This window comes from Stegodyphus dumicola, chromosome 5 (genome assembly GCF_044657685.1).
Source record: "Stegodyphus dumicola isolate Sdum_Otavi_A_Nest chromosome 5, ASM4465768v1".
In the NCBI taxonomy this organism is placed as follows: Eukaryota; Metazoa; Arthropoda; class Arachnida; order Araneae; family Eresidae; genus Stegodyphus; species Stegodyphus dumicola.
In genome coordinates, this window is record NC_140772.1 from 125,086,493 (window position 1) to 125,103,520 (window position 17,028).

Here is a 17,028-nt window from a genome sequence, read left to right on the forward strand (position 1 = left end):
CTTACAAGAGAAAGCCATGGCGGAGGAAGTGGGGGCTTTGATGGACGTGTTAGCAGCTGTAAAAGCTGAACAAGAAAAGCTGCAAGAACATTTTCAACAGATGGAAGTGGAGCAAAACAAGATTAGAAGTGACATGACATCGTGGAGCTTAGAGAAGAAACCAAAGCTAAATTAAAGAAAGACATGAAAGAGTAAGTGAAAGAAAAGTTAAAGGAAACTGGAGCCGAAACAGTAGATGTGGAAGAAATATTGGAAGAAAAATTGAGTTCACGAAAGAAGTAGACATTTTGAAAGAAAACCGGAAGCTGAAGAATGAACCTGAAGATTTTAAGATTCTCCCAGTTTCTTCTCGTACAGTAATCAAATCAAGCACATACGATGGAAAATCATCATATAGTTTATATAAGATCCAATTTTTAATCATGGCGTAAACTAAAAAGTGGGACTCCCACAGGAAGGCCTCGCAGTTGGCTGCATCACTCCAAGGCAATGCTGCAGACAGCTTAGGAGTGCTATCAGAAGATCAGATTTCAAATTTCATTGCCTTTGCAAATGCACTGGAATTGAAATTCATGGGAAAATGCTTAAAGGACTGTAGCCGCCTGCAGTTGAAAACTCGCCAGTAGAAAATCATGGAAAGCCTTCAAGAACTGGCCACTGACATTGAGAGGTTAGCGCATCGAGTATATCAGGACTGTTCACCTGATGTCATTGAAAATGTGACCGTGATGCAGTCAAGGATCCGGAAATTCAGAAGGCTCTTAGATTGGCGGATCTGAAAGGTCTAAAAATCCGCTTTGGTCTATGCCATGAAGTTCAATCGGATCAACACATGACAAAAGATTGAAATCCTAATTAGAGCAGCTCAAATACAAGACCCAAATTTTGATGTTGCAAAATTGAGAGAAGAAAAAGAAAGATTTGTGAGGCGTAAAGAAGGTCAAATATAAGCAACCCTGAAAAGAAAACAAGTGCTGGAATTACAAATTGAACATCTCCGCAAGAACTGTCATGTGAACAAAGACCAGGAGAGAGCTCCCGTGAAACCAAACTAGGGAAAACTAAAATGCAGAGATGCAGTCCCTTTGAAAGGTCTCCAGATCTCTTCAATGAGCCGTGGAGATAATGGATAAGAGACTGTTCATTGAAGGATACTTGAATAAGCATCCTTGTAAGATTACCATCGATACAGGAGCAAATGTAATCATTGTAAGTAATAAATGATTCTCGAGATAAAGCATTCTAAAGGCTCCTCCCACAGAAAAACGGATGCTTTATCCAGGAAGCCTTGTCCTGAACACTGCAGGCATTGCTCAAGAGCCGAAGCTAAGTGTGAGTTGGTGAATCCTAGCATCTGGCAAATAACATCTTCAACATCAGCCAATCCAGATTCGTGGAGTGATGAAAAAAATCAGAGAAGATCAATTGGTGGATCCTGGCATAAAGCCAATTATAGAGTTGATGAAATCATTCCATGCAAAATCCAAGTAGTAGGACTTTTCCATCTTCAGTCCTACAACTAAAAGATACTGGGCTCTCTGAGACTCGCTCCACTTCCAAAATGGAGTCTTATATCGATTATGGGAAAGCAATGATGGAATAAGAGATGGCAGCCACTGCTTCCTCGAAATCAAATACCTGATGTTCTGAACGAAATACACAGCAGCCCAACAGGAGGGCATTTCAGCTATATGAAGACTGTAGACAAGGTTCAAGAGTGTTTCTTTTGGAGTTTGGTAAGACTCAATGTTGAGAAGTGGTGCCAATCTTGCGATGCTTGCTCATCCAAGAAAGGACCGAAGGGACATAGCTGGGGAAGACTGCAGTGATACAACATAGGAGTATCTTTTGAGCAAATTGCCCTCGACATACTCAACCTTTGCCATGGGCTACAGACGGCAACAAGTACATCCTCGTTGTAATGGATTATTTTACAAAGTGGCCTAAAGCATACACAATTCCAGACCAAGAGGCGATCACAACAGCTGAAGTTCTGTTACAGAATTGGGTGTGCAGATTTGGGATTCCCATCCAGATTCTTTCCGACCAAGGCAGCAACTTCACTTCGGCTGTGTTCAAGGGAATCTGTGATGTATGGAATTTAAGAAAATGCAGATGACCTTGCTACATTTACATTCTGATGGCATGGTGGCGAGGTTTAAGTATACAATCCTGAACCACTTCTCACTCGTGGTTTCCAAGAACCAAGGAGAGTAGGATAGCAAGCTGCCCCTGTTCTTTCTTGCTTACCAAAGTGCCATCTATGAGGGTACAGGCTATTCTCCATCTCAAATCGTAATCTCTGTCTGCTGTGTGACCAGATCGTCGGCCGGCCTCTGGATGTACGTTCCTAGCCTGAGAATTACATGCAAAACCTCCAGGCCTAATTAGAAATGGTACACAGGTTTGCCTGGGAGCGGATCAATATCTCGAGGAACAGGATGATGAAGAGATATGACACAAGCCACCAAGCATGAGTTTGAGGTAAACGACAAGGTATGGCAGTGGAATCCAAGTCAACATAAGGCTGTGTTCAGATGGCTGTTTAAGCGGTTTAAGCCAAGCTGCACTGTCAGTTAACCAGTCTGCTACATCACAAAATCTGATTTAGAGCTTTTGGCATGAAATTTGAAGTTTTCAACCTTATGCCGACTTGGGATAAGCGTCAACCAATCAGAGCGAAACTAAGTGGCATCCTGCAAATGATTTCGCTATTGAAGCCGACATTTTTTTTTTTTTCCTAGCGTGGAGTGTCTATCAGATGAAGTGTTAATTTTAAGTGTCAGAATCATCTTGTTATATGGGATACAAAATGTATGGAGAACAGGAATCTTAATCTCATGCAGAAAGCATAGGAAATGATTGCCGAGGATACAAACTATGGTGATAAGTAAAATTTTTTACTTTTTTATTTTGTTATTTAGTGTGCTTGATCTTAATAAAATCTCATTCTTATGTAGGCCCACCAGCGGCCGAGCGGTAAAGTCGCTGAACACTGGTAGTTCGGTCCGAGGTTCGAATCCCGCGAACGGGCTGGCTGCATGGGCGTTTTCGTGGTTTTCCCCATGTGTAACGTGTATACGAGCCAGTTTCCCTTAGAAAGTCCTCCACGAAAGGCATCCCTCCCTTTAGGCAGATAGCCCTCGAGGCTTTCCCATAATCACATACACACACATACATACACTCATTCTTATGTAACTTGTTTCCTGCGTATATTGAATTACTTAAATGCTTTTTTTAAAAAATCCCATTGTTAAATTTAATTTTGTAGATTAAAACCGTTATGACTGTTGTTATCAATTTAATTTCATTATTATTGTGCTGCTGATATAATGTAGTTATATGTAGGATACTATATAATGCTTTAATATATATATATATATAGCATACATATTTAATCCTACTATATAGTATTTGAAATTTATGAAACATGCATAATTTGAATTTGGTTCAGCAATAAACATGTAAAATCCTAAATGAAGATCATTTAAAAACCATTCTAGTTTATTAGAGTAACAGTGTCTCGGTATGATTTTATGCACATTAAATTTAAAGATTTTATTTAAATTTTATTTGAAAAATATGAATAATTTTTATTTTAAATTTGTATTAACAAGAAGAAAATTTCAATTTCATTGAATGTTGCTTAAATGATCTACAATAGAATCTTATTTATTCCAAATCAGTTGTTTAGTTCATGCAACCTATTGTGACTGTTTTGACTAGTAAAAGTAGAAATAAAGATTTATAATATTGCTATACAGATGTATCTGAAGCAACTGTTTTCATTTATGTGTATTATTTTTTGATGTTATCACATTATAAAAGTCACATAATAAGAAAGAAAACATATTCAGTGAGGTGAAATCAAAGAAAACACAGTTTAAGTGTATTGTTTACTCTTTTAAGCCATTTAAAATTTATCTTTCTCTTTATTTATGTGTTTAAATTTTTTTCAGTGTAAATAATGCATGGAAATAAAACAGTGTATTTTTGAAGAATATTAAATTACAAATGAATGTGTATGACATGTTTATTGAATGAAAAGAAAATTTATTTGAAAACAGTCAGCATATCTAATGCATTTGCATTGCAATACTGCCAAATAAAATTCAGGGAGAAATAGCATTTGAAATGTTTTAGTTTTGTAAGTTTGTGAATAACTGGAGATAATTAGTTTTTGGACTTATCAATAAGTAAGATAATAAATCAGTAAGTAATCAATAAGTAAGAATATAGTATAGTAAGTAGTAATAAGTAAGAATTTAGTATATTATTGTAATAGTAAGTAGTATTGATAAGATAATAGAGAAAGGGCATTGAATCAATTCAATGCCATTTCTCCATTAGCTTACTAACTTATCATGTGATAAACTTACATTTCAGATAACTTACATATTGTTCAGTTGCACTTTCTTTGCCGTCCTATGTATATTTGATATTAAAACATCGATAATTAATCCTCCCTTCAATTCGGAAACTAACCTCAGTTGTGGTATAGCATTAGTAGTAGTAGGCAGAGTGCAACCATTGTTATATCAAGCAATCTGTAATTCAGTAAACTTCATGCTATCCTAGTGAGAGTGTCGTACTGCTGCATATGCACTTGTTATAACATTACAAAATGTGTGCTGCTATTGAAAATTCTCCCAAATGCGAGGTAAGAGTAATAGGGTTTCTTTGGTCAAAAATTCTGTCAACGGTGGGCATTTGTCGTGAATTGTGTGTCATATTCAGCCCAAACATTATGAGTGAAGGTGTAGTGCATCACTGGGTGAGATTTTTCAAAGAAAGAAGAATAAATAAAAGAACAAAGAGGAGAGAACAAAGAGCTTTCAAAGAAGAATAAACATTCATGATCAAACAAGGAGTGGGAGGCCGTCTGTCGTTTCCACTCTTTTACTGATTGAGGGAAATTTTAGATATTTTTCCTGCAAAACATCTACAATTACTTCGCACACCTCTGGAATAAATGTGGAAATGGTTGATTATCCTATCTGGAGTTTTGATAGCAGTCTCCAGTAGCAAGACGTCTGAAATAACATTAGCATAAATAGAATTAGAAATAAAAATGATAAATGTAAAATTTGGAAAATTAGTCTGAAGTACAGCAGAAGTAATATTACAGAAATTATTAAGTCAGAAGGATTGTGAAGAACAGCTGCAGGGAAATTTAAGAAATGGATGAGCTCATAAATGATAAAAAATAATAAATGCTGACAATATTTCATTTAATAAACTGAAACAATCGATTATTATTTGGTTCATTTTTGCAAAGGAGTTGATAATTGTTCAAGACGTTTTAAAGAAAAACTGGCACATTTATATCACATATTACAAAATCCATGAGCACACCACAAAACAAATGAATTAGCTCATTCCAATAAAACCTACAAAACAATTAACAATGTTTTCTGTCTTCAGCAATTCAGGTGCTAAATAATTAAATATAACAGAGAAAATGAAGTTATTAAGGACCCCAACCACTATAGCTGAAATTCGTGCATAATAATTATTAATAAATGTCAATATTAATCAAGTTATTTCTTATTTAAATTTATCCGTTGGTTGGCTTATATTGGCCTTTAAGATTATAAATGAAATGCCTATTTCATTTTAAAAGTATCTTTCACAGTCTCTCTTCTCCAGAATTTAGTCATTCTGTAAATGTACACTTTGTTTCTTATAATAATGAATAAAAGTTGGAAAACCAAGATAACACATAAATAGTTTGAGGTCATAATGTCAAAATAGATAAATAAGATACATACACATATAGCAATTTGCACCTTATGAATAACTAACTACACGCACAATTATACATATACAGTCAAAAGTCTTTAATCCGGACGTCCATAATCCGGAATGATCTATAATCCGGACCTCAAAGCTACAAACTTTCTGCTACAAACAAGCATGCGTCAACGCATGCACATAATACCTTTATGCACGCGCATAATACCTTTACAGATGCGCGCTTAATGTGTAGCGGATGGTATAAGCTAAGCTAAAATTATCTAATTATCTATTTCAGTTAATGTTGCAGATTGCGTAGTTCCTTAATCTTCTAATTGGATCCGGCTTATTATTTTTTGCGGACTGTTAGAGTAATTTTATAAAAGTAAGCTTGAACTTTCGATTATGTCAAAAAGAATTTCCGATTCTGGAGCTACCAAAGGAATCTACAAAGCGAAAGCATATTTCGATGTTCTTCAAGCAAAAAGTGGAATTGCTGCAAAAAAATGGTAAAACCTACAAAACAATTAACAATGTTTTCTAACAATCCTTTGATTCTCTAATCATTCCGAAATATGTTTATCAATTTCACGCTGCTCTGTGGGGGGACGTAGCGGCGTGCAATGAACTGGAAGTTGATCTGTCAGCACTATCCTTATCTTCAGGGCAGATGTTTTTATTTTATTCGGCTTATAATTCCTTACTAAATGTAGTATTTCATCTCGATGTACTTCATCTTTGATATGATTTAAATCAAATTCCTCGTCGTTATAAATATCACGAATACACATCAAATAGTTTTCTGGTTGCAATTTTCTAATTTTGACTATGCGTAATGTATGCTTTACGAATGGGCGTGTTGAAAGAAATGTTTAATAAAGTAAACAAATAAGTATAAAGCTTTTTTTTTTTTTTTTTTTTTTTTTTTTTGTAAATTTTGATACCCTTTAGATCATAATTGCTCTTTATTTCATAAATTACGGTTTCATATTTTTAATTTTATAATTTCTGCATGCCATCTTACCACATTTAAACTGATGATCTCTAATCTGGAAAAACCAAAAATCTGGAATCGCCGAAGTCCCGACGAGTCCGTATTAAAAACTTTTGACTGTATTTATACCTTATGGCTTGCCTTATATATATATATATTTTTTAAAAAAATAGTTGTATTTGACTAAGTTATATATGGAACAAAATTATTTACTTTAAGCATACATAAAGCTCCTTAGGCAGTGTCAGATGTTTCCTCGTGTAAGTTTTTTTTTTTTTTTTTGGTCAAATTTGCACTGACAAGAGACAATAAATAATCATATTGTTTCACCTATGAAATCGAATAAATTATTAAATATGGCTATTAATTAAGCAAATAATTCATTAAAATAAAATATAAGAGTAATTATTTTAACTTTATATACTTATTACGAATGAAATTAAAGAATAAATCTTAGTTTCCATTTTTTAATTTCGGAGGAAGCTCATTGTGCCAACCAAGAATTGCTCTTTCCAAAAAAAAAAAAAAGTGTCTATTGACCATTTTGTTCTTTTTCATTTTACCTTCTTCTGTTGCCTCTTGGCTAATAAGAAGGGCAGACAAAACAGCGTTCTGTTTTGGCAGCAAAACTGTGGGGAGCTGAAAAAGCCTTGCCACAAAATAACAGAAACAACAATCAGAGAGAATGAGCGAAATCATTTGAGCAGGATAATAGTATATATATCCACACATTTGCAAATTTAGCTTCTCTCATTGACCACATTTTACCAGGGTTGTCCGAAAAGTTTCCAACCTTGATATGTAGATGGTATCACTAATCAATAAAAGTGCGGGAACTTGTTTGGGCATTCTTCCAAAATTTCAGGCATTTTGAACGTGAGGTTTTTGTTTGACAGTTATTTTTGATGTGACTGTTTTTTGTAAAAATGGAAAAAATCAAGTATCGAGCTGCCATTGGGTACTTGTTTTTGAAAGGTAATACGCCTACACAGATTAAAGAGGAGTTGGACGCTGTGTACAAGGACTTGCACCATCATTTACTGCAGGGTCCGTACGGTCCTTAAAAGTCCTTAAGTTTTTTGGAATCGATTTTGGGTCCTTAAAAGTCCTTAATTTTAACCAAAATCGTCCAGAAGGTCCTTAATTTTATGGGTTATGATTTGTTCCTATTTCTAATATAAATGGTGGGATATTCGAGTTTCTGAGCAAGAAGTGAAACAATTATTTTGAAATTATTTCACTTTTTCTAACGAAGAGCTCTTAAACAACTTTTCGCTTTTGGGAATGTGAATTCTTTTATTGAACGGCTCTAAATTTGGCGACTTATCAACATTTTGGCGATTTTTAAGATCAATTTCTATAGAAAATTTTAATTTCCATGATTTGGGAATTTTTCGACGATTATTTTTAAGCATTCTAACATTGATAAATATCATTAAAATAATGGTAATATATTGAAATTATGTTTAAAAAATAACATATTAATTAAAAATATCTTCTTTTTAATTTTCTCATGATAAAGAGTTTTCTCATGTAATTGTCTCAGAGTGTTCAGAATCTCAGAATATTCTCTATAAAATTAATTTCACACTTTTTCCATCTGATTTTTTTTTAAAAATATTTCTGGCTGTTTGCTGTTACAAAATTGGTAGGCGTAATTTTTCTTCCGGAAATTAGACATTGCAACTGGACATTAGACATTGCAACAAGTTTAGAAGGATTTGAAAGCAAGATTTATAGACCCACCATTCCAGAAGATTTTAGAAAATTGTGACAAAATGAAAAATGTCTCTATGGTATTAACACGTAATGGATGTATTTTGCAGAAAGTTTGCAATGAATTTCTTACTTTTTGGAGAACATGTGGAAGAACAATGAAAACATAATATTTGAATGCTTTACTTCTTATACTAGAATCTTTTTCTTAACATGCTTATCTTCCCTTTATTTTCTCTACTTTTCATTAGACACAAGTATGAAAAATATTAAAAAATGCTTTTAATCTTATCACATGGACAGGCATTATAGAAAGGAATTTTTTTATTAATAAAGAAATTGAAAACTGGCAATTTAAAAGATTCATCTAATATGTCTTAATGCATCATACCCAGGCCTGACGCTAGGCATTTTCGCACCTGGTGCAATCACGTGGAATATTAAACTTATATCTGTAGATCCTAAATTTTGCTGACTAGTGTCTTTCTAAATTCTGCTTCCAGTGCGTGCTCTAAATTCTAAAAGTTTTGCCATTTCTACATTTTGTTGCTCGGTGTGTCACTAAATTCTAAAAATTCTGCTACACTAGCTCTGTAACTGACCCTTACCATATATATTTCCTATTTCTCCTGAATGTTCATATTACTAAAGAAATAAAATTAGCAGCTTTTTCTATACATTCTAAATGCATTTAATTTTTTTAGAATAACAGAAGTCTTTAATTAAATCCAAAATTTCTAAAATGAAAAGGAAGTGTGTTGAAGAAAGAAACTGAGTACATACAGAGAAAGAAAAGTATTCTTCAAATATATATATATATGTATAGGTATTATTATGTAAATTACCCAGTTGTTTATAATTTCAGCCTTTACTATAATTTCCTGTTTCTATTTCCTCCCCAGAATGCAAATCGCTTAGGCAGTTTTTAAACTGAGTTTTTGGTGTGTAAGACAAAAAAATGTGTTTTTAATCTCTGCTTGCTCGTTGCATTAGTTCCTGCCAGCTCTGATAATTTGAAACTTTTTGTCTTCGCATTATGGCTGCTGACATTTGAATTTGTTATGACAATAAAGTTACTAAGCCAGCTTAAATTAAAATTAAATTGTAGAGTCTTTGACCACTAATCCACATTTTTTTTGTTTGAATTTGATTGTTCTTGTTTAATTACATCACCACAAACTGCAATTGAATTGGTTAGCATAAGAACATGCCTTTAAGTTCTTTTTAAATAAGAGGCTTATTTAAATGTTTGTCTGACTTTGTAGTTGAGACATAGCGATAACTTGCTCCACGTCTGTCGGGAGTTTTTGGACTATTTAACTTTTACTAGATCAATTAAACCCTCATAGGTATATCGTGGAGAGGTTGACAACTTAGGAGATAAAGTACACAGAAAAACTAGTCAGAATATTGGTTTGTATATTCACACAGATTTTTAATTGTTAGGAAAGATGTTTAAAGAGAAGAAAATTGATATATATTAAGCCAAAATGTCTGGGAAGGCTTCAAATTAAAAAGATGCATAAATATTTTGTTGAGTGTTGTTGCTACAAGACATAAATGTTTTGTAGCTTTTAATGTATAATTATCCTAATATCGTTTAAGAATCAATGGCATAAATTGCATGTATTTTAAAGTGTGAAATTTTATTAGATTGTGATTTTAATAGGGACTTTTAACAATATTGTTAAAAAATAAGTAAATTATTTATTATTAATACTATTTTAATTGAATTTATTAATTTGCTATTTGCTCATAGGTCCTTAATTGTTTTCAGTAATGGTCCTTAAAAGTCCGTAAAAGTACTTAATTTCCATGTGCAGAAATGTGTACGAACCCTGTTTACTACTGTGAAATTTTGGGCAGCTGAATTTAAATATGGCCATACCAGCTTGGGTGACGATGAATGTTCAGGACAGCCCAAAACTGCAACGACTGACGTAAACATAGCTAAAATTCACTAAATGGTGCTGAACAACTGTCGAGTCAAGATTAGAGAGATAGCAGAGGCTATGAGTGTGTTAAATGAATGTGTTTGACACATATTGAACCAAGATTTAGGTAGGCACAAGCTGGCTGCACATTGGGTGCCACGTTTGCTCACTTTGGACCAAAAATGTACTCGAATGAACATTTGCACTGTTCTGTTGGCGCAATTCAGGTGTAATACATCGGAGTTTCTTCGATGATTAATCACTGTAGATGAAACCTGGATTCATCATTACAGCCCAGAAACAAAAACACAGTCAAAACAGTGGACGGCAAAGGGAGAGTCTGCTAAAAAAAAAAAGGCAAAAGCTGTTTCTTCTGCTGAGGAAATGATTTCGACAGTTTTCTGGAATAGCCATGGAATTGTCTTAATAGATTTTCTTGAATAGGAAAGAACCATTACCAGAGCATATTATTCACAGAAATTGTGAAAAAATGTCCACATTTGCAAAAGAAAAAAAATTTTGTTTCACCAACACAATGCTCTATCTTGCACCTCAGCGGTTGCGATGGCAAAAATCCACGAGTTACGGTTTAAACTGCTTGACCACCCGTCCTACTCGGCAGACCTGGCCCCAAGTTTTTTTTTTTTTTTTTTTTTTTTTTTGCCTCTAAGCTAAAAGAAGCACTCGGAGGCCAAAGATTTTTGTCAAATGAGGAGGTTATGAACTTTGTTAATAACTATTTTGCAGAGAAAGATTCCACATATTATTTGGATGGTTTAAAAGGATGGGAACATCACTGAGAGAAATGTATAGAGGATGATGTATACAAGGAGATTATGTTGAAAAGTAAAAGTAATTTTAGAGAAAAAAAATATTTTTTCTTTGTTAGGTCGGAAACTTTTCAGACCCTCATAGACCCTTGTCTCGCAGGTGAACGGAACTCCCGTATTTTATGAACTTATGACTATGTCTAAATGACATTTATGCTGCCGTCTGAATGCAGCACTAGGTATTTCTCCCAAACTGGAATTGCACTGGGAGGCTTCCTATACACTCCTCAGCAGACTGAACAACATTAGGGTTCCAGATCTGTAAATCCCATAGTTCCAAACCTAAGGTCGTCCATTATGACCAATTAGCCCTATACTGTGGCCATAATACCTTGTGTTTCTCATTCTTAGGGGTACCCATAATTCTTATAGATTTATTTTCCTATATAATTTGGGATTTTAACTTATACATAGTTATTTGTAAATAGTGTAAATATTTTTTTTCTTTTATCTTTGTTTATGCACCCTGTTTGTACTGAATTTGGCTTCTGACCATGAATTGTACTGCCCGGGATGTGCAGACCCAGAAAGGAGGCAGTGTTTGAAATGCCTAGCAGCTGAGCAGTGAGATAGCTTTCCCACAAAGCAAGTAAAAAATGATGGGCTTAGGGTTGCCAGAAACTGGTAGGGAAAGCCAGGTTTGCCAGATGACAAAATTGGCGATATGTCATAGACTGAGCGAGAACATTCTAGAACGCATCCTTAGTGGTTTTCTTAGGAATATTGTCGAAAGTAGGTTAAAGCTATATATACCATGCCTGTACAAGGAGAAAGTAATGTCTTGAGTTCAGAGATTAGCTTGAGCGATTGACCGAGTCGAGAGCTGTACTTTAATGCTTTGCCATGAAGCTGTCTGTCTTCATGGTTGTAGCCTGAGGGCCATGTTGCTGATTGTCTCCACGTGTTGTCATAGTTTTACGATGAGTGTAAACGTGTCTGGCCTGTGTAATAATGCTTACTGCCAAATAAATTGTGTTTTGATTCTTCATCAAGTGTTATCATCAATTACACCAAATCCATGAATCCCAAAAGGAGTAAAATACATAATGTTTATTTGTTTAAAGATTGCTTTCCTGTACAGCAGTTTATTTCTTTGAACAGGATATGCTTTTCATGTCTGATGTGAATAGAAAGAAATAAGCTACTTTTCGGATATGTATGAAATAACCAGTTTTAAGACGAAAGTGAGAGAGCTTGAAAATTCATTAACATACCAAATTTAATTCTGACAGCACCTCATGGTAGGAGTTTTCTGATTGCCTAGATGTTTTGAAATTTAAAGTTTACTGTTTGAAAAAAAAAATGATGCCACCAGTAAGTTAATGTTAAAATTGCCTGATGTGAAATGTTGTATTGTAAGGTTGTACAGCTGCTAACAACATAACGTTGAAATATTAGTGACTTTATATCAGTATCATGTATTTTTTCGAGTGAAAATTTTGAATTTTGAGCTGAATGAGCTTCATTTGCAGGAGCTTTTGACTTATTTCTTTTATTTGAAGAAATCTGCAGCTGACGTGCATCAGTTGCTTGCAAAAGCATATGGCGAGGCTAGTGCAGAAGCACGTGGTGAGGAAGTGAGAGAAGTTGTTGTGAGTTGTTTCAAAATTTTAAGAACATTGAATTTCACATCAAAGACAAAATGGAGCGGAGGGATGAAAGTGGATGAAAACATGGAGTTGGAAAAATTATTGGATGAAGATTAGTGCCAAACACAAGTAGAACTTGCATGTACATTAGGAGTGACGCAATAAGCAATTTCATGTCATTTAAAATCATTAGAAATGATTCAAAATCAAGGAAATTGGGTCCCATTTGAACTGAAGCCAAGAAACGTTGATTTTTTACATGTCAGCTGCTACTTGCTAGGCACAAACAAGAGGGTTTTTTTACATCATATAGTCACTGGTGATGAAAATGGATTCACTACGATACCCTAAAGAAGAAATCGGGGACCACCTGACCAACCTTCAGCATTGGCAGCCGAGCCAAATATTCATTAAAAAAAATCGTGTAATGTATATGGTGAAATCAACTTGGTGTGACCTATTATGGTTTACTCAAACTGAACGAAACCATTACTGGGGCTTTCTACCAAACACAACTGATGAGACTAAGCTGAGCAGTCGAATAAATTATTCTCCTGCTTGATAACGCTCATCTGCATGTTGTGGCACCGGTCAAAGGTATTCAAATTTAGAAGCATTCAAATGAGAATTTTCCCCCCTCCTGCTGTATTCACCAGACATCGTTCCTTCTGATTTTTGCTTGTTTCGATTGATGATGTATGGCATCTCTGAGCAAAGCTTCGCATTGTTTGAAGATACCAAAAAATTGGGTGAATTTATAGATAGCCTTGAAAGCATTCTTTTGATGTTGTATCCATATGCTGCGAGAAAGATGATGATGGACATTGAATAAAACATAACATACCATTCTTTCACAATAAATGATCAGTGTTTTGATAAAAAAAGGGTGGGGACTTATTTGCACTCCTGATATATATATACAGTCAAAAGTCGTTAATCCGGACTCGTCGGGACTTCGGCGATTCCGGATTATCGATTTTTCCGGATTATAGATCATCAGTTTAAATCTGGTAAGATGGCATGTAAAAATTACAAAATTAAAAATATGAAACCGTAATTTATGAAATAAAGAACAATTATGATCTAAAAGGTATCAAAATTTACAAAAAGAAAAAACTTAATATTTATTTGTTTACTTTATTAAACATTTCCTTCAATGTAAGTTGCTTCGTTTCATGTGATAATACTTTCTCTTTAATTCTATTAAACAGACATAATTTCTTGTTTAGTTACAAAGTTCCGCTGTTCAAGTCCTATAATTGCTGTGTTGAGAATACCGACTAATTTGTCAATCGAAATGTTTTCAATAACCTCTGGGTCACTTTCTTCACTGTCGGAAGCGAATTATAATGACGAGGAACTTGATTTAAATCATATCAAAGACGGAGTACATCGAGATGAAATACTAAACTTAGTACGGAATTATAACCCAAATAAAATAAAAACATCTGCTCTGAAGATAAGGATAGTGTTGACAGATCAACTTCCAATCCGCGGCGTGAAATTGATAAACAGATTTCTGATTTCAAAACATACTTTCGCTTTGTAGATACAAATTACATATTAGTAAATATATATTGGAAATTCTATTTGACATAATCTTTCTAATCTATTATAATCTAATAATGACGTTTCTGCCCCCCCCCTTCTGCCGCAGAGCAGCGTGAAATTGATAAACAGATTTCGGATTTCAAAACATACTTTCGCTTTGTAGTAAATATATATCGGAAAATCTATTTGACATAATCGAAAGTTCAAGCTTACTTTTATAAAATTGCTCTAATAGTCTGCAAAAAATAATAAGCCGGATCCAATTCGAAGATTAAGGAACAACGCAATCTGCAACATTAACTGAATTAGATAACTTTAGCTTAGCGTATAACTCCGTTACACATTAAACGCGCATGCGCACAAACATATTCGCAGCCATAAGGGTCTTACGCGCTCTCGTAAACGCAGCTTTGAGGTCCGGATTATGGGTGTCCGAATTAACGACTTTTGACTGTATTTATATTGTTAATTGTAATAAATATAAAACCTATGGCTAATATTTTTAATTGTAATAAATATAAAACTTATGGCTAATACAGTCAAAAGACTTTAATCCGGACTCGTCGGGACTTCAGCGATTCCGGATTATCGGTTTTTCGAAGTGCGAATTTGACCAAAAAAAAGCTTGCACAAGGAAACATCTGACACTGTTTGAGGAGCTTTATGTATGCTTAAAGTAAATAATTTTGTTCCATATGTAACTTAGTCAAATGCAATTATTTTTCAAATATATATATATATATTTATAAGGCAAGCCATAAGGTGTAAATACAGTCAAAAGTCTGTAATCCAGACTCGTTGGGACGGCGGTTCCGGATTTTCGGTTTTTCCGGATTATAGATCATAAGTTTAAATGTGGTAAGATGGCATGCAGAAATTATAAAATTAAAAATATGAAACCGTAATTTATGAAATAAAGAGCAATTATGATCTAAAGGGTATAAAAATTTACAAAAAAAAGCTTTATATCTATTTGTTTACTTTATTAAAAATTTCTTTCAACATGCGCGTACGTAAAGCATACATTACGCATAGTCGAAATTAGAAAATTGCAACCAGAAAACTATTTGATGTGTATTCGTGATATTTATAATGATGAGGAATTTGATTTAAATCATATCAAAGACGAAGTACATCAAGATGAAATACTGCATTTAGTAAGGAATTATAAGCCGAATAAAATTTGGCCTTTGCCAGCTCCAGAATCAGACATTCTTTTTGACATAATCGAAAGTTCAAGCTTACTTTTATAAAATTGCTCTAACAGTCTGCAAAAAATAATACAATGCAATCTGCAGCATTAACTGAAATAGATAATTTTAGCTTAGCTTATACCGTCTGTTATACATTAAACATGCATGTGTAAACATATGTACATGTGTAAACGCATATGCTCATGCGTAAAGGTATTATGCGCATGCACAGAAAGTTTGTAGCTTTGATGTCCGGATTATAGATCATTCCAGATTATGGACGTCCGGATTAAAAACTTTTCACTGTACTGTTAATTGTAATAAATATAAAACCTATGGCTAATATTGTTAATTGTAATAAATATAAAAACTATGGCTAATATTGTTAATTGTAATAAATATAAAACCTATGGCTAATATTGTTAATTATAATAAGTATAAAACCTGTGGCTAATATTGTTAATTGTAATAAATATAAAACCTATAGCTGATTAACAGCCATAGGTTTTATATTTATTACAATTAACATACATTTATTACAATGTTGTATAAATATTTTTTAATACAGTCAAAAGTCGTTAATCCGGACTCATCGGGACTTCGGCGATTACGGATTATCGATTTTTCTGGATTATAGATCATCAGTTTAAATCTGGTAAGATGGCATGCAGAAATTATAAAATAAAAAATATGAAACAGTAATTTATGAAATAAAGAACATTTATGATCTAAAGGGTATGAAAATTTACAAAAAAAAAAAAAAAAAAAAAAAAAAAAAAAAAAAAAAAAAGCTTAATGTTTATTTGTTTACTTTATTAAACATTTCTTTCAATGCAAGTTGTTTAAGTTGCTTCAATTTGTGTAATAATACTTTGTCTTTGATTCTATAAACAGACATAATTTCTTCTTCAGTTACAAAGTTCCCCTGTACAAGTCCTATAATTACTGTGTCGAGAATACCGACTAATTTGTCAATCGAAATTTGTTTGTTTTCAATAAATTCTGTGTCACTTTCTTCACTATCGAAAACGAATTATAATGACAAGGAATTTGATTTAAATGATATCAAAGACGGAGTACATTGAGATGAAATACTACATTTAGTAAGGAATTATAAGCTAAATAAAATAAAAACATCTGCCCTGAAGATAAGGATAGTGCTGACAGATCAACTTCCAATTCATTGCGCGCCACGGTGTTAAAGATAAACAATGTTTAGATAAACAAACGTTAAAGTTTAGATAAACAAAGGATATGCCTTTATCCATTTTTTGCAGCAATTCCACTTTTTGTTTTATGGACTTTGAAACATACTTTCGCTTTGTAGATCCTTTACATATTAGTAAATATATATCAGAGATTCTATTTGACATAATCGAAAGTTCAAGCTTACTTTTATAAAATTGCTCTAACAGTCTGCAAAAAGTAATGAGCCGAATCCAATTCGAAGATTAAGGAACAACGCAATCTGCAACATTAACTGAA

At 33.6% G+C, this 17,028-nt stretch overlaps 1 protein-coding gene across 4 annotated transcripts in view; it reads left to right on the forward strand.

Annotated features, from left to right (window-relative positions):
- The window catches only part of LOC118202346 (protein phosphatase 1 regulatory subunit 21-like), a 235,139-nt gene that overhangs the window by 102,035 nt on the left and 116,076 nt on the right, over nt 1-17,028 (forward strand). The gene's annotated exons all lie outside the window — the stretch shown is intronic.